General features: G+C 39.0%; 1 protein-coding gene across 1 annotated transcript in view; it reads right to left on the bottom strand.

The window, feature by feature from the left end:
- Nucleotides 1-22,854, bottom strand: part of EFNA5 (ephrin A5) — a 213,749-nt gene that overhangs the window by 42,552 nt on the left and 148,343 nt on the right. The gene's annotated exons all lie outside the window — the stretch shown is intronic.

Below are 22,854 nucleotides of genomic sequence, written 5' to 3'. Positions count from 1 at the left end.
GCAAATAAATAACCCAAACAAATCCTCTTCTCTGAATCAGGCAGTAATCACCCCTGTGCTTATAGCTGATTTGACTGCAAGTACTTATAGTTACTACAAGAGCACAAACAGGTTTCCTCTTTCTTCATGATTAGCAGCAGTTTGTCAAGATGCAAAGAAAAGCCTGTACTGCTTTTTAAAGATATTTGAAAAGCAGTGCATCTCCTTTGCCAAAAATACACAGTGGAGACATTGCTCTCTGTTCAGATAAAAGGATTCTGGGATATGAATTATCAGCACTCAGCCTAATGTGACAGCTCTGAATGAGTGCCAGCTGAGAAATGCAGCGCAAGGCACGGGCCCAGATGCACTTTATTATTACTGTTGTTATTATCATTGAGGACTCCTTAGAGATGTGAGATTCTTGTTTTGTTGGGGGTGGAGAGGGTGTCCTTTTTCCTCCCCTCCACATTACACTTACATTACTTCTCTAACGCCTACCACAGTATCTGGATGAAACTATGGGAACAAATTCACTGCCTCCATGGGAGCTTATACCATGATGGATTTAATGATTCCATAAACCAGGTCTGTACGTCTATCAAACTCCCTGGGGCAGCCAAAGGAACCAACCACTGACCTACTCCACTTCAGGCTGACTGAGCTACTTGTAGCTTCTCTCTTTGACGGCTCCAGTTGTCAAGTGTACCACAGAGCAATAAAAAGGCCATGACAGATTTAACTATAATACTTCTTTTTAGCTGAGGGGCATATTTTAAACACCTGATGGGCTTGAAATCTGCCATCTGGATCCTTCTATCTAATTTCAGAGAAAAAGCAATGATCTGCTGGCCCTCCAAGGATAAATTCAGAGCTAACTACACCTTTTCATATCCCTACAATAATTTAACTTCAATAAAATAGCTTTTTAAAGACAAAAAACTGAACATGCATCAAAGCATGATGTATCTGTATAATTTCAGCCAGTGCACAGTCTCATGGCTCCATTCTGTAACATGGAAAAGTCTCTCTGTACCACAGTTCTTCCAGGAGAATTTACATGTATCTGAACTGTTAGTTAAAAATATACTTTTGCACACCAGTGCTTTCAAAAACTGTCACCTGAACAGGTACTATCAACACATTTACAAGAACATATTGTTTTCAAGTTGCTGTCTGTTCTCTGTATCAGTTAACAGTATGCCATTTCTTACAGGTAATGAAAAAGAGTATCTTCTAAATTATGACTAGAGAAGCCACATCCTGGCAACCATAGCTCTATTATTTTTTAGGGGGTTTTAATTACAGTTTTAGTAAGTAAAAATTAATATATATTTTATCTCTCTGTGTGTGTGCATGCTTTTTTTACAACCATGCAGATGACAGACAATATAATTTTCTCAAGAGATTCTCAAGGTTACCTCTTGTATCAGCCTGTGCCTTCACAGTAATGCCGGATTACGGTTTTGTGACAGAGACTATATGCTTTCACAACTACATTTACGTAAATGCAGACATTCAGGATCCGAGTGGTCTCCTTAACATCAGACTCTTACAGCCTTATGTGAACTGATCCTCCACATTCTCTCTTAAGTCAATGGAGAGAAACAGGAACTTCTCCAGTCCAACTCATCTGGCCTGTTTAGGCCCAAGGTAGGCTGGAATGAGATGGAGCACACTCCAGAGGCAGCTATCTTTCTCCTTTAACCAAAAGGAGAGTCTAGACAGACATTTCCCAGACACAGTCTGTGAACAGCTGAATTTGAAGGAAAGAATCCGACCACACAGTCTATGATAATGGAAATGATAAATACAAAAAGATAGGCAACTAAATTTGTGATCACACTTTAAATCCCTGTTAGCAATGAAATCAACCTTGTCATCTGCACCAGTGAGCTCTTTTACCGAACACTGCACACAGAGGTCATCTGACTCCCTGCTGCCAAAGTCCCCTATTGCGCTCCTGCGAAACCAGCGAAACCACAACACAACTGTCCTCTTTGATCACTGGTATTTTAGTAGATTCATTCTTATTTTTGCTTCCTTAAGTGCTGAAACACTTGAGAGTCTTCGTTCGCCCCAGCACACCCTTGCCTGTCAAACAGGTGGAAAGCAAAAACCAAGCAAATGCAAAAGCAGGTCTGCAGGCGAAGCGCACAACCAAGTCCTCTTTACCCCAGTATCCTTCCCTCCCAGCTCCCCTGCCCTCCCAATATTTTCATTCCAAAGTCATTCACTGTAGCCAGAAAGTGTTTACATTTACATGTCTGAAAAGGGAAGGAGGTGGTGCATATTTTAAGTGATCTAAACTGGCCTTTAACTGATACTCCTGGCACAGCGGTGACCCTGCTCCATGGAAAAATGTACCGAGGTATTTACCAAGCAGCTCTGAAATGAAGTCTCTTCACTCCATATAGTAACAGCAATACTGAAAAGAGATTATTAGCCAACTAAGAAGCAGAAAGCTGGTATTTATTTCTCCTCATGTAATATCTTAAAGAAGTCAGTAATCAAAACCTCAGCATGCGTACTGAAGAGTTGTAGAACTAATTTTGTTTTTCCAAAAGGGGCTACAACATGTCCAGTGTGCCTCCTGGAGCAAACTGAGACCATTCTCGCTTCTCTCTAGCTACAAGGCAGTGTGTTGTATTTACCTCTTGAAGAGGAAACACAAAGACCTCTAATGTGAACAGAAAGGCAAGGGATGGCCATGAACAACTCACAAAAAAATCCATCAGTTCATACTCCTCAAAGCCATTAGAGGAAACAGTTCAGAAACACACTTCCAAGAATTTAAAACCACAACAGAGAGAAAAGCACTTAACATTTACAGGCTGAAACCCTCTTATAAATAGTGTAATGTCAGGTATTAGAGTGAAACAAAAGTTCCACTTCAAATGAAAGCGTCTATCGATGTGTACCAAAGCCACCTACATATATTAAGGAACACAACATATAAAGGGAAGGTGGAATCCATTAACAGATTGGTGGAGATAACCAGAATAACAAGTCTCCTGTTGTCTGCATTTAAGGTTTAATGAGTTTGTCCCTTTTTGCACTCCCACTCAGAACAGAAAGCTTGTTTTCCAACACTCTCTAGTAATGCTACTCCTGTGTTTTTCCTTTTCTAGGTTAGGTCTTCCAGCTGTTCTGGCAGATCCTCATCTGGACTCCCATGCCCTTCTGAAACCATGCAGTGATCAGGGTCTTCATAGAAATCCCACTACAAGGAAAAAATCAGTCCTATCTGGATTTTGCATAAAAGAACATTGTGTTGTGGTAGAAACCAGCCCAAAAGGCTTCTCCAAAACTCTGAGAGGATCTACAAACCTTTTAGCAATAATGTCATTTGTGTCTGTGCACTCTGGCTTACAGACAGCAAAACACAGCTATTCCTCAAATATAATGAACCTTTTTTTTTTGTCAGGTGGCATTCAAACAGTGTCTTGGAAATGTGCATACTACAAAGCTAGCTATTGGGCAGTAGGGCTTTAAAAGTCACTTTGAAAACAGAGGTGGATAGTAAAAGTACCTTCTAAACCTAAACGTTTCCATAACCAACGAACATCAGCTCGCTACACAAAACTCGCATACTGTTTCCAGCAAAGACAATCATGTGGATGTTTCTGTGTCAAGTGCCAGCGATGACATTTCCATGTATTGAGGATGCAGAGAAAGAACTTCATGGCAATTTTAACCACAGAAACACAAGACTAGCAAAACATTTCAAAGTAATTAATGTCTTCTGTGTTCTGTTTATCCATTAACACAAGTGAAAGTACACAGTCTGTGTGCATGTTTCTCTTCATCATTTTAAGCCCATCTGAAGCATAAGTGGCTTGTCTTGAATTTAATAACTTTGCTGGTCACTGAAACAAGTGATGATTTGTTTAAACAGATATTTAGAATGCAGTAACAGTGTTGTTTGCTTGTTTCTTGTTTCTTTCTTCCTTTCTTGCTTGGAATAAGCACTATAAAAATCCAGGTTAAGAACAGCACAAATAACACTAATTGACCATTACCATTTAGATAGATAAAAAAATGCAATAGCTTCTGCTTGTTGCCTCCCATACCAATCTTATTAGTTATATTCTATCACCCTTCCTGCAAAATTGACACACCAGATGCTCTGCTTCAAGGTAAGTGTACTGGAAAATTTTGCTTTTACTATGTCAACCTTTCTTTATTTGGAGTCTGTTCTGTCAAATGTATGTGGCAAGGCTTCATTGTGAACCAGAAAAGACTTCAAATAACTGCTCCAACAATGATTTACAAAATTCTGGTCTTCAGTCGTGCATTAGAAGGGATCAGATGCAAATCTGCTGCCTGGAGCCTGCACAGCCTGTAACACCAATGCACAGAGGACACTGCCATTGCTAAACACCTTACACCAGCTGCCTTGCTCTCAAATTGCAATCTGAAATGCAAGGCAACATTAACAAAATTCACTGAATTGATTTATTCTTGGGGTAAATACAAACTATAATTACCCATAGTTCTCCAGAAAGAGCATAGCAAAAAGTTACTTGTTCTGTTCCCCAAGTAAAAAAAGGCTTCTCTGAGCAGCACATGTCCATACCCCTGTAACTGCTGCTCACCCAGCTCCTCCTTTTTGCTTTCACAGCCACTAAGCCATTTTAACTAAATTTAACGGAGATTGAGAGGTCCCAGATAGAAGTCCATTCATACAAGCATCATGAAAAAAGCAGCCAGATCAGAAGATCCCATAAATATACCAAAAGGCTGAAGCACCAGTAGGTTAAATATTTCTATTAGAATATAGAAACGACTGCCAGCAGATTAAATGTTATTGGAATATAGAAACACCTCTCACAAAAGTACTAAACACAGGAAAAACTTCAACTGGAAGAATACGTAAATAGATTGGAAATTAAGTTTATTTCTATTAGCTAGTTATGAAACTATTTGCTAAAATTATTAATAACAGAGGAATGAAAATAGTGTAGGTATTTGCATATGCAATAATACACAAAACCCAAACATTTTCTGGAAAATGTTAACATCCTTTAAAAGAACAACATATAAATTGCTCTTAGGATGTGGTGAAGTCAGTTATTTACCATTCCACACTACTGAGCTTGCTCACAAGCTTTTGCCTCTGTTTAGGTGACAAGTGCAGCACATTAGGCTATTCCACTCAACTCACAAGCTGTGGCTGGAACACAGCAGGGTAACTTGTGCCTCGTCATTCTTTTACACAGTTCAAGCAAGCCCCCACATTTCAAATAACTTAAAACCGTTAACTGTGATGGGGGAAATCATGCGGTTGTTAAGTATCTGAGGGGTTGTGGGATTAAGTGTACCATTTTACTGCAGATAATTTTAAAAATGCTATTTCTGTGCTATGCAAAAATAACCTCTTCAATGCTTTTCTGCTCTTTTTACTGGCTCTGTCACAACATTTAATAAACTCTGTTCCCATAGCTCTGCTGACATCAACAATGATACTGATGCACAAACAATGAAGTAATCAAAGAGCTATTTTAATTTTAGCTCTATTCAAACCAAAAGAAAATTCAACGTTTTCCAGATGCTAAGAGAAGTGGGTTTGCTAACAGTAGCAAGCCAGTGATATTTTAGATCTCTAGCAGGATATTGCTACCCAAGCAAAAAAAAAAACTCCTGTAATATACAGGAGCTTTCTATGACCCTTCAGTCCTTAGGTTACAGTTTCACAAGTTAAGACAAGTTCAAAACACCACGAGAAAACACTACGTAGGAAGCAAAATACTGACTGACAAAACAAAGGAGAAACAACTAATCAAGGCTGTTGTTCAAAAAAACACTATTCAAAAATCATTCCTAGAAAAGACTGCAAGTTAAATACACAACGTAGAAAGAAACTTATTCTCTTGTCATTAAGTCCTCTATTCAATTACCATTTATTGGAGTAATTAAACACTGGGAAAGGATGCCAGGCTAATTGTTAGATTATGATAATTACACAGCTTTGCTGTGTGCTACAGCTGATCAAAATAAGATGCGGTCACATGCTCTCAGCTAAGGCTTCTCTGCAATCACCGGGCTTCCATGGGAAACTTATTACTATAATAAGGCCACTTATTACTAGTTCATTATCAATCTTCATTTTACTCTCCCACCCACTCTGCCAGAACAAGCCTCCCAAAAGGTTGCGCCCAGGTCTCTGCCTTCAGCTGGCTGCCTTCCATCACAATTACACAGCTGAGCAGAATCAGGCTCCTGCACTTGAAAGAGTTCATCAGACTTCAAATTACTGTTTCACAACTGGCTGCAAGAGCCTATCACATTTCTTCAAAGAGCTGAGCCATCCTCCTGCATTTCACTTCATATACATCTGTCAGAGATCTTACCTTCCTCTCTTATTCCTGCTTATGTCCCTCTCGCCTGGAAGATCTTTCACACTGCTTGGATGGGTCCGAAAGCAAAAACCACAAACAAATGAAAATCAGCAAGAACAGAGTCAGTTTTATGTGACTTGTCTCCCTGGAGAATCTCATGTCTTTAGCCCTTCTTATCAGCCAACAGTACAAGACAGACATTGTGCCTTCCTGTTCGGAGGGCTGGGTTTTTTCTTGTTAAATAACAGTTTCTGATCAGTTACCATTGTATCTGGTACTTCATACTGCCTATTTAAATGAGACAAATGATCTGCTATAGGGACTAGAACATGGGAAGAAATGTGAAACAAGTAAGTTTGAGCTAGCATTTAGGTTTTTAAAGAAAAGAACTCATTAAGTACTGAGCAGCTGTGAAGAATCAAGCTATTGAAGTTTACAGGTATCCTGCAGGTGACCAACTTTTAATTCTCCTAACTTCCAGAACCAAGAAACTTCCTCAAAACCCGTCTGGTTAAAAGTCTTTGACTTTCTGGAAAATAAAATAAAATACAAATTTAAAAATCTCCACCTTTTTTTTTTTTAAATAAAATCTGATTGTTGGAAACTTCCTAATGTTCCCTCAAACACACCCTTTGCAAAGAAAGCCTGCACTCAGAAGGAAGGGGATTCTACAGGCAAAATCAAGGCAAAAAAGACTGCAAAACACAGAAGGAAAGGACTAGATTTGAATGGGAAAAGGATATAGCCTATTTAAAATGTAAGAGTTCTCTGAATGACATGTTGTTTTAATTCCATTAACCTGAAAGACCTGAAATACCTTTTTCTCTGATTCTGTTGCTGAACAAAAAATTCAGTTGCATCATAACAGTTAGCAATGACACTGAATTTAAAGTATAGACACATCTTTTATTTATTTTTATGCTTAAAAGCTCTTTAAGAAATAAATTCTGCAAAACCGTGTTTACTCCACTTACTGTTAATAATTTTATCCTTACAGTCATAACTGTTTTCATTTGTACAGCTGGGTCCTGTATTGGCTTTTTATAGCTGGCACTGCAGAAAGATATATGTTCAATGATAATGCAAACATTAAAAAATAGAAACTAATTGCTCTTCCCTGAGAAGATACGAGGGAGGGAGGGAATAAACAAATCAACATTTATTTCCCACCTATAAATTGGAGTACTCCAGAGATTCTCAAGTACTCCAACACCCTCACGCACTTAACTTCCCATCATTCTGCACCTCCTAATCGATGAGCTGGACATTTTTCATTCTGTTTATTAAAACTGTTTCCTCAGACTCTGTATTTGTAAAATGTGTTCAAAGCTGGCACACATGACTTTCACCTGATCTCTCAGAATTTCTCTTTTGCTGCAACTTCTGACGTGAAGCATGCATTGCATCTTGGGGGCTTGGGTGACACAGTCATGCAGTGGATGATAAGGGTGATAAAGTGGTTCAACATGTCACAGCATTGCTCCCAAAGAGGTTAGGCTCTCATTCTCAGCTGTCCCAGCTCTGATAGCTTTAATCCCCATGACTACAGACTCTACCTGCTTATTGATTTTCTATTGCTGTGGGCATTTAACTTGTAGAGATGGATGAAGAGTGAAGGAGGGAGGGGAAGGTAAAGGAAGAGTTACTATGCTGTTAAAGGCATCACTTAAGACTTACAGGACAAACCTCAGTGTTGAAGACCCTAGTAACATCATCTGAAAGATACCATACAGAACCAGATACTAAAGGCAGCCTGATACTTGTGTTTGGAGCCTATATCCACACAGTGAATCCAGAATGTGTGAGCTGAAGCTGTCTCTTTGTTAAGTTGATTTGTGAACACAAGCTTATTACTTGTGTTCCCATTTGTACTACTCTGGAGCTCACCAGCAACATTTATCCCACTTTATCTGAGGTGGCATGAGGAGATCTGGTAATTACTACCCTCATATTTTTAAACATGGTCATCAGCACCATCCATGCATGACTCTCCATTTGTCTGCTGTAGTCACTAACACCACACAAGATGCCAGCTTCATCTTTTATTCCATGCTTTTGCTTGAAAATACAAACCCCACCTCAGCTACCTCTGGCCTATACTGAAAAACTGCAGTTTTCTGATTCATTAGCATATACCTTAGAAAAGCAAGAAAATCTGACCTGATCTCTGCTGTACTAACACACACTTTACTATCAAACACATTTGGGAGAAAAAAACCTATTCAGAGTTTAAAGTCTAACAAACCAAAATAAAATAATAATTAAAAAAACCCCACAGGTAGGAGTACTACTAAAAAGTCTGAAAACTGGACTCTAACAACATGTGTTGACCATGTGTCTAACCCAGAAGACACAGTCTATCAGCCTGGATGGAATGTGATTCTGTGACTGTTATATAGACAGGGTTACTGTAAGCCTGAGGCATGTGCTGACATCTGTTAATGGACATGGAGAACAATGCCCTATCTGCAGAAAGGTCTTGCTTCTCACACTCACAAAATGAAGAAAAGAACACTTGCCCCACAAGCATGTTGACCTGCACACTGAATAATTGAGATAAACTGCTGTCTGTTTCCATGAGGAAGTGTACATAACAGGAGTCAGTTTCGCAAATTTATTATCCCACTAATATATTAAAAGCAGAGTGATGGCTAACTCATAAGCTCAAATATCCATCCCTTCCATACTCCTAGGGAAAAAATGCTGCATCAATTTGTGCAAGTAAATATATGGGCAGTATTTGAGAAGAAACATTCTGATAAAAGTGCCTGTCTGTTGCATATACACCTACACTTGCTGTTGCATTAGAAATAATTTTCGATGACATTAAGCTATAGCTGTTTATTACTAATCTATCAATCTGCCAACAAACTCAATATAAATATTTTGTGATCAAATTAGAATTTGGAGACTCTGACATCCTAATGAATTGCAACTGGAAAAAACTACCCCTTAATTTCCCAATATGTAAGTGTATAAAATGAAACTAATCCTCAAGATGTTTCACAGTCTTTTTGTATTTCAACTGTGTATGTTTCAATGAGCTCTGGTCATAATACACACCTTCCAGCTAAAAGGAATGAATCCAGATGCAATATCAAATAGCCTGAGCAAAATACAGAGGATAAAAACCCAGCAATCACAGACTCACCAGCATCAAAACATGACTTGCTATTAACATGAATAACCTATATATTCAAATACATTCTCAGAAGCTATTTGAACTTGTTCACGTAAAAACAAAGCTAGAATAGCTAACAAGTGCATAACTATATTTGCAGACAATTCACTCTCAGGAAAGAGGGCTTCAATCAATGAATTTAAATTTCTTGCTAAACAATTGCCTTGTGTTTATTTAAGAGATCCATAGGAAAAATATTTCCTTTCCTGACACAGAAACAGCATTTTGGAGAAAGTTCCATGGTGAAATCTAATAATTTAACCATGTTGTTGTTACCTTTCCATATTAGTTTCTCTCTTATGCTGGGCAAACTAGCAAAAGAAGAGCAAGCAGAGTTTTAGATGACAGGCTGCAGCAGCACCAAGTAGCACATTTTACAAATGTTAGAATTTTTTTCTTTTAATTCCTGTTATTTCTTCAAAAGACTTAGAGCACATAGACAATACAATTTTCCTTCAAGATTAATCTTGATACACTTGGTCTCTGAACAACAGGACTTAAAAAAAATGTTTTTTACCTAGAGAAATTCATCTTAAGCTTTGTATGTCATATGAACAAGGCAGGTCCTGATCCAAATCAGTTTCTCGGTTTACAAATATAATCTGAAAAGCTGCCAATTAGTTTGTAAAACACCTAAGACATTACAAAGATTACAATCTGATGGGCAACAATTATTTTTTTTTGACTGAATGAGATTGACAAATGGTGGAATTCAATGCAGCTTTTATATTATCCCCTCCCTGCCCTGTCCCCTTTTCAAATTACAAAGTCCCCATAATATGGTTCCTATTATGGGGTTTGGGAATTTATTTCTTCAAAAGTGACAAAAACAGTTTTTCAATATGTATAAATGAAGCTCGACTTGATAAAAGGTGCAAAACCTGGTCATTTACTTTCATATGCATGTGTAAAATATTCATATAGGGAGAAAAATAGAGAGCAAAAGAAGGCACTGCTCTCAGATAATCAAAAAATTCAGAGAGGTAAAACTGAAGCTATTCTCTTAATTTCCCTAATGCATTTTGTCTAAAAGTGTTTCCAAATTAATCTTAAATGAATTCTAATCTTCAACCAGTAGTGAGATCACTTCACTCACAACTGAACAATGATCTTGTCTGCATAAACCAGAGTAACTATTTTTAAAAGTACAGACACTAAGGTTTAAGATAAGCAGAGAATACCACAGACAAATTAAACAGAAGTTTTTTTCCCCTGCCCTCCTTTCTTCTTCCTACTTACTATAAAGACAGCAGCAGGCAGGTATGAGGAAGGGACTGCATAGGTTGGGCAAGAACCATTAGTCTATTGGGAAGCCTTCCATCACTCCTTTGATCTTAAAATGAATTATTGAGCATATGAGCTATTTCTTCCTTTCATTCTAATCTTAAGTACTAGTTTAGCAATACGGAAACAAAACAGACCCTACAATTCAAGAACGAAGCGTTCATAACTTAAGCACATAGTTGGAGCATAAACACATAATCTGAGGCTAGACAGACAGCACATACAACTTAGACCAACTGCGTGGGTAAAATCCCAGTTAAAGAATGTGAGATGCAAGCAATGACAGTACTCATCCTGGTTCAGAGCAAACTCCCATCAAGGCCAACAAAACAGTCCCAACACTGGCCAATGGAAGATGTCTAGACTACACTAAATACCTACACAGATAGATCTCCCCAGTGTATTCTCAGAACAGCCACCAATCTTTTGCATAGCCAGAGGTTTAGGCTCTCTGTGCTTAACAGAATGGTGGATTTTTCTTGACCAGGCCTGATCATTTTTTGAACCCCCAGAAACTTCTGGAATTAGGTGTACTAGTCTGTGGACACTGAGTTGTACAGCTTGCTTGCCAAGTTGTGCAGCTTACCTGCTCCTGTGCATTTGAGCCTGATACCTGACAAATTCTACCAGAGATACAATTTTACCATGAATTTCATAGCTAAGAAAGTAACATATAATCTATGATGCTGTACTGCTTAGAAGAAGGGTGGTAAGAAATGATAAAGCTGATCACAAGTGCCTAGTCCTCAAATGTTTATCAGTTGAACATTTTCACCTTTGCTGCCTGTAACTATCAGAGGCAAGAGTGTACCTTGTCAACCCTCAGAGACAAGATTCTTTTTTGGAGACAGATTTATTAATTGGAGAAAAGTTAGATCTTGATTTCCATTATTCCAGTACCTAATTTTAAGCAAAATAAAACCTTACATAAAACATTATACTAAAATCTCTGAACGTATCTCACCTGCTCTCCAAGGAGGCTGCTACATAAAAAAGCCTAGACAAATGAAGGCTGCTTAGTTTCCTACTGTCTGCAATACAAGTTTAGCTAAGGATTAACTGAAATAGAATACAGACCCCAAGATTTGTCCTTTCACCTTGCATGTTATGACTCATAACAAAAATAATACGACCGAAAAGTCTTTTATTGCACTTCAATAGACATTTATATTGCTCATCTTGTCCTGTGCTTTTAGAGATGTACACTTCATAATCAGATGGTCAATTCTTTAGGAAAACTCTTCTACTGCCCAAGCTTGCTTTCTAAGGTTGTTGGGAGGTTATCTATACCCAAAGGTGTGCTACAATAATTTTACAGTGAAGAACAGTCAAACTTGTTTACACCCACTTTTTCTTACCGCATGGCAAGAAACATCTGTAGAGACCTCTACTTCCTTCTCTCATAAAAAAATCTTCTCCTAAATTATGCCTTCCAAGTTCCCAGCAGCAAAAGGCAATTTCAGGCTTTGGTGTTCGCCAGACTTGCAGACAAATGTGCTGCACAGCTGGAGGCCATTTGCTTTGATACCCTAATTTTTCCCTTCATCAATGAAGTGGAAAAAAACTTAGTAATTTTGTACATTAAATAAGTCAAATGAAATACAAATCTTGGTTTTAAATATATCATCATAGAAGTTTTAATTTATTATGATGTTAACTTAAATCTAGTAATTTATCTATCTACTTTAGCTTTTACATCAAAGAAACAAAGCCTGAACCTTCCAAATCCTTTAAAAAAAGGTTAACAGTTCTTTGGATTACAGAAAGAAAAAAGCCAACAGAAAATTACTGCCTTTTGCTAAGCTATTAGACTGTTTTTGCTGAGTTGCTGAATCAAGCTGTTTAACTACATTTTTCCCCATTTCATCAGTTATTTTACCTTTGTTTATATACTAGTTCTGTTAACTATCAAGCATCTTCAGCTTTTTAGTGCATTTTCCCCCTTACACCTTGGCATGTTTTAACTTAGGCATTTAAATGCACTCAAATATATATTCAGAGATCTTTTGTTAGATTAAAGAATGGTCCAAGTAACAGTGCATGAATATTTATTCTTTATTTAAATCGTAGCTATGACTGATGTAAAAAATACATCCTGACACAGTATCTCCAAAGTTCCCAAAAGGTTACAGATATGTGGCTATTAGGATCCTCTGTTCTAATAAGCAGCTCTGTTCAAGACAGCAATTAAGCTGATGCTTTAGAATTAAGTACATACTAAGCCAAAGGATTTAGGTAAATGGTTAAATGCTTTCCTGAATTGAGGGCTAACTGTGCAGAAAGCATTCAACAAAGCAGTGAATCTGCATGGACTACAAAGTGGTGTAAAATTATTCATTATTATGCTGATGTCAGAGGAGAACTACCTCAGCCAAAGAGGAATGTGTGAACACAGCATTTAATGATATGAAGCATGATAATGAGTAACTTCATAGTGAGAATCATTCATTACCAAAATTATTACAGTAATACCTCTTATGACTTTTATTTAATTATTCCATCTCCGGGAAACTGAACTACAGATACCTTAGCGGTCAGTATTTGACTCTTACTCCACAGAGGGAAAGGGTTAAAAAGCTTTTACTTTAATAATCGGGCACCTTTTTTAGCACAAAAGAAAAAATTCTTACCAGGATTAACATTTTAAATATGGTTCTTTGGTCCATTAGAAGGTCATGACATCACCACCACTATCCCCGCACTAAGCAAGATAAAAAATGACCTGAGACTCTAGCAATACGCTACCATTGATCTTACCAGTAACCTGAATGCATGTGGCAGCACGTAATTCTTATGTGTCCAAACATTAAAGCTTAATTCACTTCACCCATTTAATTTTTTCGCTTTTATGTGCTGAGATGATGCTCTTGATTAAATACCCAGACAGCAAGAGACTAAATCAGCTCCGCTGGTTAGTATGAGTTATGTATGTGTGTGTTGCATAGAAACATAGAGCCTGTTAAAATGTGTGTGCTCATAACACATGGGGTATGGAATATCTACTTCTTAATGCATTACAAATGAGTAAACTTGCATTAAGGCTATTTGAACCCTGTTCTCCCTTTCAAAATAAATTATTTTAAACTTCTCAACCTGAAACACAGAGATCATTTTCCAGTGCAGCACAACAGAGAAGAAGATGACTTCTTAATATGTTGGGGTTGATTGGCTAAACATTGTTTCACTCATTTCTATAACCTTAAAATTACATCTTTTTGTCTGCTGAACACTGTTACTTAAATTCTTCAAAATAGATAAAACTCAAGAATCTCCATACTGTGATCCAACACTCCAAAAAACAGTTCCTGTTCCCAGAATTTTGTTCAGTCCCAGTGGCAGTGAGATCACACAGCTAAAACACAGCCACATAGCAAGCTGAGGTCTTCGTCAACAAATACAGAAAAAGAACCACCTTGACATAAATAATTACTTTTAAGAATGGATTAAATTTGGTGTAAAACTCTCAGACTGTCCCAAGAAGAAATTCTTATATTCAATAATAACTACAGGAATACACACTCTGAAAAAAAAAAAAATCCCAATTTTTTTCATCACTTCATCATAATTTTTATGCTAAAGAAATATTATGAAATATACATGAATAGTACCAACAGGCTTCAGAGAGTCATGGCACATGTTGAGGTGAATTACCCGTTCAGTCACCTTCTGTGGTCTACCTTTTCTTTGCCTGTGTTAGCTATAAGCTAAACATGCCTTTTACATTTTAAATACAATTGGTCTTGTCTCATTTTTTTAACAACAGTAAACCACACAGTATACAAAAGGAGACTAGAAGCTGAAGGAAGGAAAGCATTGTTTAGTTATGAAGGGGTTATATGAATACAGCAGAGAGAAGGGATTATTAAGTTAATGTGACAGCTTGCAATTTACTTCAGTTACACAGTTATCTGTAGACAAAAACGTCCACCCTGCAAGAACTGCTGGGTCAAGTTTCACCTTTTGCTGCAGTGGGGCAAAACAGGGAGCAATTCCCTGGTTTCAGCATGTAAATACATGGGTTGAATAGGATGAAATCAGGCCTACTAACTGTAATATTTAGTTCAAACAGGTATCAAGTAGACCACCGGGTAGACAAGTCCAATTAAGCAGAACAGCATCAGCTCTGTGCAAAAGTAACGGGGGGGGGGGGGGGGGGGGCAGGGAAGAAACAGAATTAATGACTGAAGCAGGCTGCTGGCAGAAGGAGCATGTGGCCATTTACAGACACAGAGGTTCACCCATGACACGCCCAAATTGTATATTCGCTTACGTAGCTGACTGTTGAAATAATAGAAATGTTACTGATAACAATACAGAATTAGGTACACATTTGTGGTATATAAAGATAGTGTCTACAATTTTATACTACACACCTGAAACTTAAACTCTCTATTGCTCAGTCTAGTAAGCTTTCTCTTTTGAAGGACAGCTAATGCCTTCTGGGATCAGTGTAATATAAATAAGCATGCACACAACCAAACACTTCAATAGAAGAAAAGAGGATCTTAATGACAACAGGTGGAACAAAACAGGTATTACTCAAATACTTGTTGATAGGATTCAAGAGTGCTCAAGACCACCTGACGCTTAGGGCCACAGAAGAAATCAGCAAAGACCTAACCTAGCTAATTGTCTGCATTGATTGTGATCGTCCTGATTAGAAGAATAATCAGCTCTCAGCAGCCCTTAAACACCAACGGAGGGCTTTATTTTTCTGTTTTCTTTTTTCTGTTTGATGATGATGATGCACTGCAGAATGGATGCCAGATCACATCATTAAACCACTCTTTCATATATTAAAGGGGATCCTATATGAACAAAGCCAATAATTTCCTCCGTAATTAGCTTGAATATTCTCCTTCTGTCATTTTGAGATTGCATTCATGTAGACTAAAAAAATAGTGGTCTCCAGTTTTTCATGGATATGGAAAACCAGTCATACTTTGTGACTGTCAAACAACAGTTGTGATATTCCAATATTCCAGTGGTCCCTGATCAGCAAAAGGTTATCTAATGTTAAATTAAATTATTAAGAGCTGGCTGCATATGATACAAACTAATCTGAATTATTTTTGTAGTGGTGTTATCACTGATTTTATTTGAATATGTGCATCCACAATAAAACATCCATTTTCCTTTCTGTAACTGACTAAATTGTCTCTCCCAGGTTTTTTGGTCCACAATTTTCAACCCCAGTCATCAGGAAAACTTTAAGCCAGACATACTCAACACAGATTTCATACTAAGTTTTCTCAGCACTGCTCTCTTCTCAGTTCTGAGACTTCTGGTTTACAACTACAATAATTTCATCCTTGCTTTAGCTGCTTGCTGCTGTAAAAAACCTGAGTATTCATTTGAATGCAGAGTAGTATGTATTGACAATTATATTCCCAGGCTAGTCATTTTAAGAAGCACGTCTTGCCACTGTTTTTGCACCATGGTAGATTAGCTGATTTAATAACTTCTAAAACTGTTAAGCATATCACACACAAGAAACTTAAAAGCAAAGGAACAAAGGAGCTCGAAACAGTTCTTCATAATGATCTAGCTATCATACACATAGAAGGAGAGGCTTAAGAGCAGCTTTCAGTGCTTAAGTTATGCAAGGAGATCTAGGCATCCTTCCACACGGCTGACCAAAAAAGTAGACCAAAAGCGTATCTTCAAAAGAATTATCTACAATGTGATACCAGCCATTTCATAAGGGAAAGCAAAGTCTGAAACAACTGATCTTTCCTGTCCTCCCTTTAAGAATGTCCACATTAATAAAATCAAATACCTCACTGACAACAAGGTATAAATGTCTGAACAGCAAAAAAAAATAATAATAATCAACAGTTACTAAGTACACTTGACACCTGAAGGTAATTACATGTATGGGAATCCTGACAGGAGCAATTTCTCCTGTGTCCATTTTGAGCTATTTGTCTTCCAGAAAGTTCACCGAAAGAATGTGTCAAACTGTCTATTAAAGGGACAACCAAAATATGCAATAAACACATCCATATTTTAGCCTCTGACCCTGGAAAGCTGGCACATTTTTTACATTCCTCTTGTCAGGATAAGCAAGAATCAGCTAGCTGTGCATATCTGTGCCCAGACCCGCTCATGCTGCTAACAGGTCTTGTCCACAGAGAGATGTGCAGGACCCTTACATTTACAACTGTCAAGCATGCTGCCGGCAATCGTTTAACCAAAGAAGGAATGAGTAAATGTGTGAAAGAGCTTACTGGAGACCTAGTTTATATAGATCCTCTATGTGTCAGGCCACCATATGTTTTTGCCAAATAGAAATTGTCTTGAAACAACAACCGCTCCCTGCTCTCACAGTGTTGTGCAAGTACTGAAAGAGAAAATACTTTTTTCCTACCCCCAAGTCCATCCGTTCAAACAAATGTTGACTGACAAAATATCTGCTGTCTTTCCTCAGTGTTATAGCTGGGGCTCAGAGCATTCTAGAAACAAATTTTTTCAGACTGCTCAGTGCAAGCTGCTTTTTTCACCAAGGCTGCTAATGAACTGTAAAACCAACATTTTGGTTCGGTTAACATTGGCATCCCAGCTCTTGTAATAGACGGCCACACTGCCTTACTGAAGCAGAACCTCCAATTTTGAGTCTTCAGCACATAACGTTCACCTGCATCATTTTGTTTTGCTAGCAGGATTTTCACTCAATTTTTAATGCATACATGCACATGCACCTCCTATACCTTACCTATACATACATATAGTATTCCAACTGCTCTTCTGATATGAAATCCAGTAAGGCACTCAACACTTTAATTAGAACCAACAGGTAATTAAATCAACTTTTGACTGCACTGCTTTATTCATTTATTAACTTTGTTGATGTCTGCTGGTTTACATTGATGTGACTGGTAGCAGTGGTCAGGGGCACTGCCTATGCTCCCACAAAGCTTGGTCACTGCCAGATCTGAGCCCACTCAGGATCTTGCTCCTCTGTCTAGCACCTGGTTCCCAGTCTCCACAGAGATGATGGTGGACCTCTTCTGCAGAAGCGTTTGTAGCACTCTCCTCAAACCCACAAACTGGTCTCTGAGCTAAAGGCCTCCCCCATCCCACAAAACCAAGGTACAGTACTGGGAGCACACAGCAACACTACAGGTGGCAGAAAAGCCAGCTCCTCTCATAACTGCCACATAGCCAAGATGGGTTTGTCTGAACAAGTAAGAGAATGCAGTTGCACTGCTTTCAAGGTTTGTAACACTAGCAATATGCAATCAATGTCTGCTTCAGCTAAAGACACATTCCAGACCTTTCAGTACCCATTAAGACTGCAGAAAATGTAAACATCCTCTTGGAACACAGTAAAAATCTCAGTGTAAACAAATGTTCCTATGAGCTTAACCAAACCACTGATGACCCAAAAGCAGTCTCACACGAGTGTCAGTGCAAAACACTTGCCTTTGCCACTGACTTATTACACTTTCAGGAAATAACTTAGGTTTTTGTACTGTAAATCCCCCTGCCCTGTCAGTAAGCCTTAGATTTACAACACCGATAAACGTCCTGCAGAGGTGGTTTGGAATGGGCTGGAAAGGTTACATCCAGCATCTACAAAACTGCTCTCATTTTTGTTTCCAGCCTTCTCTGAAGGATTTTGCAGGTCAGCGTGAAACATCGTCATTGACACTCAGCAGAATACCTGTATGGAGTCCTACTGGTCCTAATCTTAGGATGGAGGCAAGTATTCCACACTCTTATTTTTTTGGTCTAAGGCTCTGACAACTCAAGTCTGTGTTATTTTCCACCCAGATGGCATTCTTCAGAGCAGTGCTCCTTTGACTCAGAGCTCCCACAGCAGGAAAGATAAGCAACAGAAGACAGCTTGTAAGGCTCTGCCCCTCTAACTTACCCGCTGGCAAAGTGCAATGAAGCCTTTCCCCACACTTGCAGACCTTTTATCAGGAACTTGAATGCACTGAGTACTGCTCCTCCCAGCCACTTAGCACCTGACTACATATATGCTGAGACTCATCAGTTGATGATCAGTGTCAGTACTGCTGACACTGCCGGGGCTCCCTGTTACCCTGTCTACCTTGTCTTCTCCTGCCAAGAAGCAAGCTTCTGCACAATTTTAACATAAAGAAGCAGGAGCTCATCAAGGCATTTTGAGACACCTGACGAATGGGATGCATTAAGAAACACAAAAAGTTAGACCCTACTATGACCGTCCACATTATTTTTTTAATAGTACTCATTCTTGTCCATTATGGCCTGCAACAAAAAGGCAGATAGACAGCCTCGGTGAGAGAAAACAAGGCATGGAGCAGTAGATTAGGTATATTAACAACACTGTCCAGGGCTGGCCTAATAACAGATCTGCTGTATGCTGTCCTACCTCAGGTTCTCCTTGGTTAAAAACAGCAGTATTGCATTGCTGTGGGTAGATAACCACTGAAGACTGAGTCATTTGTATAGTATGAGGCCACATAAATATCTAATTAGGGAAATGAGATGAGCCGTACATCCAATTATCGGATTTATCTTGCTGTTCCTGCAATCTCAATATCCAGTTTTGCTTTCTGCAATGGATTTTGAGCAGCTGCACAGCCAGGAGATCTGTCAGCACCAGGAGTAGCTTCTGTAACCTGAACTTCACCCAAAGCTCTTCATGCAGTTGGATGCAGGGGCTTGCACAAGACCATTTCCTCACTGAAGCAGTCACCATTGGAATTGGCTGGAAGAACTAGCTGTGGTGTGTAGGATGAATAAATATGTATGCATTACTGCTGTGCAAGTAACTTTTAGTTTTGGAACACAGGAAAAGCTTAACTCATAATTTAATTAACATTTCTTAAAGATTTAATTTTCTTTTTAAATGCTGAAATGACTGCTTCATCTTTTGCAACTGTTTTGCCTAAACCACTCAAAGAATTGAACATGAATTTAGGAATACCTTTAGTTGACCTGAATCTGATTTTTAATTATTATTTTAATGCACAGAAAAACAGCTGAATAGAATTCAGTAAAACACACAATTTTACTTTCTTCCTCTCTCAATAAGTTCTGAACAGAAGCTTCAAGAGCCAAACATAAGTTTGGTCAGGTCCTTTCACAACAGGCACAACTCTCCTCATACAAGTGGAGATCGTGATCAAGAATTTAATACAAAAAATAACAAAAACAATACTCAAGATCCCTATTAGTGGGTGATCGTAATACAGAAAAGGAGCAATGAGAAGCTGGAGCGCACGATCACGTTAACAGAGGACGAGAACTTGCTGTTGACAGATCAGTTTCAGCTGGGCTAGGGCTCAGTGGTCAAAAGGAGTCCAAAGCAACCTCCTCTTCTTTCTCCATGCCTGCTTCTGCACAGTGTTTCACCCCAGAAAAGATGCCTGGAGCTAACCCCCACTGCTGCTGCCTTACTGCTTCGTGGCGAGGGACCCCTCCAGAGGGGAGCAGCGTATGTCCCTCTTCTATTCCCTCCACACCCCTGGCCGTGGCGTCCAGCGGGGAGAACAGCACTGCTCGGTGGGCAGAATGAATCACAGGGCAATCCCTGCCGCCTCCCTGCAGACTGCATCAGGAGTCCAGGACCTGCTTGCCAAACGCGCATCACCAGGGATATGTGGCACTTGGCAGTTCTGCCTAGAAACCTGGCTGGAAGAGTTTCTCTCCCTTTTAACCTGTTCTTTTACTATTATTTTATTTTCATTTTAATAACTTAATAATGTTTTGTTTAGGCACTTTACAGCCCTGCTGCAGCACACTAAAGTCTCAAGTGTGCACAGAGATGGAATGCCTCAGGGAGCTAGTTTGCAGAACATGAGGTAACATTGGCTTTGTTAATTTATTTCCCAGTGCATTTAGCACAGCTGAGAATTAGAAATAAAATCAAACTAAGTTTCAGAGAGCAAGTTTCATCAGGCAGTGAGGAAAAAAAAGAAAAAAAAGTTTTTGTCTTTTTAATGAGGGACAGTGAAGCCTCACTCCAGAGAAGGCACACATGAGCTCCAAGCATCAGAGAGGTGGGTGACAACTGGCAGTGAAGGACTACACTGGAATTTGCACTCACTGGACACATTTATAGCATCAGCTGCCAAAGGTCAATGATGTGCTTGTGTACTTCACAAAGGAAGTGAACAAGGAACAAAGCAGAGAGAAGCAGTAACCGCACTGCGTCCAGCTGCACTCCCGTAACTGCAGAAGTCATTCTGACATCCTCTTCTGATCGATTTCATATCCTGTCCTTTCAAGTTGCCATCTTACTTCCAACTTGTGAAAAAAGGTTTCTGAGATAAATCAGGGAACAGAACTGGACAGTAAGAGTACGAAATTATCACAGACCACACACTCCCCAATTCCCAAACATATGCTATACGCCAGTAAGACTTTTTCTTTTTCTTTGTATTTCTTTTTCTCTTTATTTACTAATCTTGTAACAACATATTGTTCCTTCATTCACGCATGCTGCGAACTGCATCTCAGCCACACAAGAAATACCCTGTGCTTTTACACTAGCCTGGGCTCTGGCAAGACTGGTCTGCCAAGTCAATGCCTTTGAACAGAATTACACCCAATAAGCAATTACAGTTAGGCATGGCCCTTTTTCTGCCAGTCAGAAAAGATAGAGACCTTTCCCTACCCTCATTTAACTTTCTGCCTTTTACAACGTAAAACATTGATTTATAAAGGACTAAGAGTGTATCTACTTTCTGATTTAGCATCCGATTTGTACATACTGATGAGACAAGGAAAAAAATGAAAGTGGATGAACGAAGGACCTACTGCCACATAGAAAAGGGTTGTGGATTCCATCCATTTTTTGCTTTGTCTTCTACTATTGCCAGCTGACTACTTCTGCTCGTAAGAGAGTGCAAACTATCCAATAAGCACAAAATGGTTACAGCACAAATTGATTTGGTAACATTACACAGATATATTGTATGAATAATGAGGTTCAGTTGTAGCCCACTACACAGAAAGTGTATCAATGTAACTGATTATTTTTTTTAAAGTTGATGGAGTAACGTATAATTCAGCAAAGGAAAACTATAAAAGAATAACATGATAAAATTTTCGTTTGCATTTTTAAAACATTGTTTGCTGGTAAAAATAGTATTTAAAGTTACTCTGAATAGCATTCCCCTTACAATTAACTTTGAGAACAGCAAATGAAAAACTGAGATCATCTTGCCCAGGTAATCTTTATTACCAACTAAACTGAAGTTCTTCTGAAAGAGATTTTTCATTGGTGTGAAACACTCCAGAAAAAGCAGCAGCTCTATCTGAATATCTTGTCATTTAACTTCCAGTTATCTAGATCCTTCACAGCTATTTCTAAACTCTGACAAGGTCATTACTCAAAATGAGAACAATAAGCAACATTATTTCATTCTGACCAATTCACAAGCTGTGCACACTGGACACCAATTTATTTTCAGTCAAGGATGTAGTCCTTTTACATACTCACGGACAGTATTTTGCTGTGACTAACCATTCAAGCTGTTCAGTATAATAGGGTAATTCATCTCCGAATTACCTAAGGTAAGAGGCAAGCAAATGCTATGGGTAATAGAAAAGCGTTATGGGTAACGTACCACAGGATATTTTACTTCAATATATTCTCTCGGTTTCATAATGTCCCACTAGCCATGCATTAGCACAGCTTTGTCAGCCCTACCCTGGCTCCAGAGGCACTCAGCAGACATTGAATCAATCTCTTGGGTCTTAAGGCACATTAGATAAGACTTGAAGGCAGGACGAGTGTCTCTGCTAACCTTCTGCCCCAGAAATACTGTTCCCTTGGCAGCTCATGCTTGCACATACCGCCTAGCCTCTCTCCCTCGCCACTCCAGAAGGAACCCCGCAACCCAACAGGCTGACAATGGATGGCCCAGGGCAGCACAGCTCTGATCAGCCCTCCTACTCTGCAGCCCAGCACCCGCTCTCCTGCTGCCGTGCACCGCTCACAATATTGCACCGGGTGAAGTAACCAGCTTGGCTGTGACCCACCCACCCTCACCACCAAGACAGCCACTTCCCTCATTCACCACCGGCACCGGCCACAGCTTCCCAGAAAGGAGTGGACATCTCAGTGCC

The sequence above is a fragment of the Falco rusticolus genome, chromosome Z (assembly GCF_015220075.1).
Source record: "Falco rusticolus isolate bFalRus1 chromosome Z, bFalRus1.pri, whole genome shotgun sequence".
NCBI lineage: Eukaryota > Metazoa > Chordata > Aves > Falconiformes > Falconidae > Falco > Falco rusticolus.
Note: the sequence above shows the minus strand (reverse complement) of the source record. Positions and strands in the feature narration are given on the sequence as shown.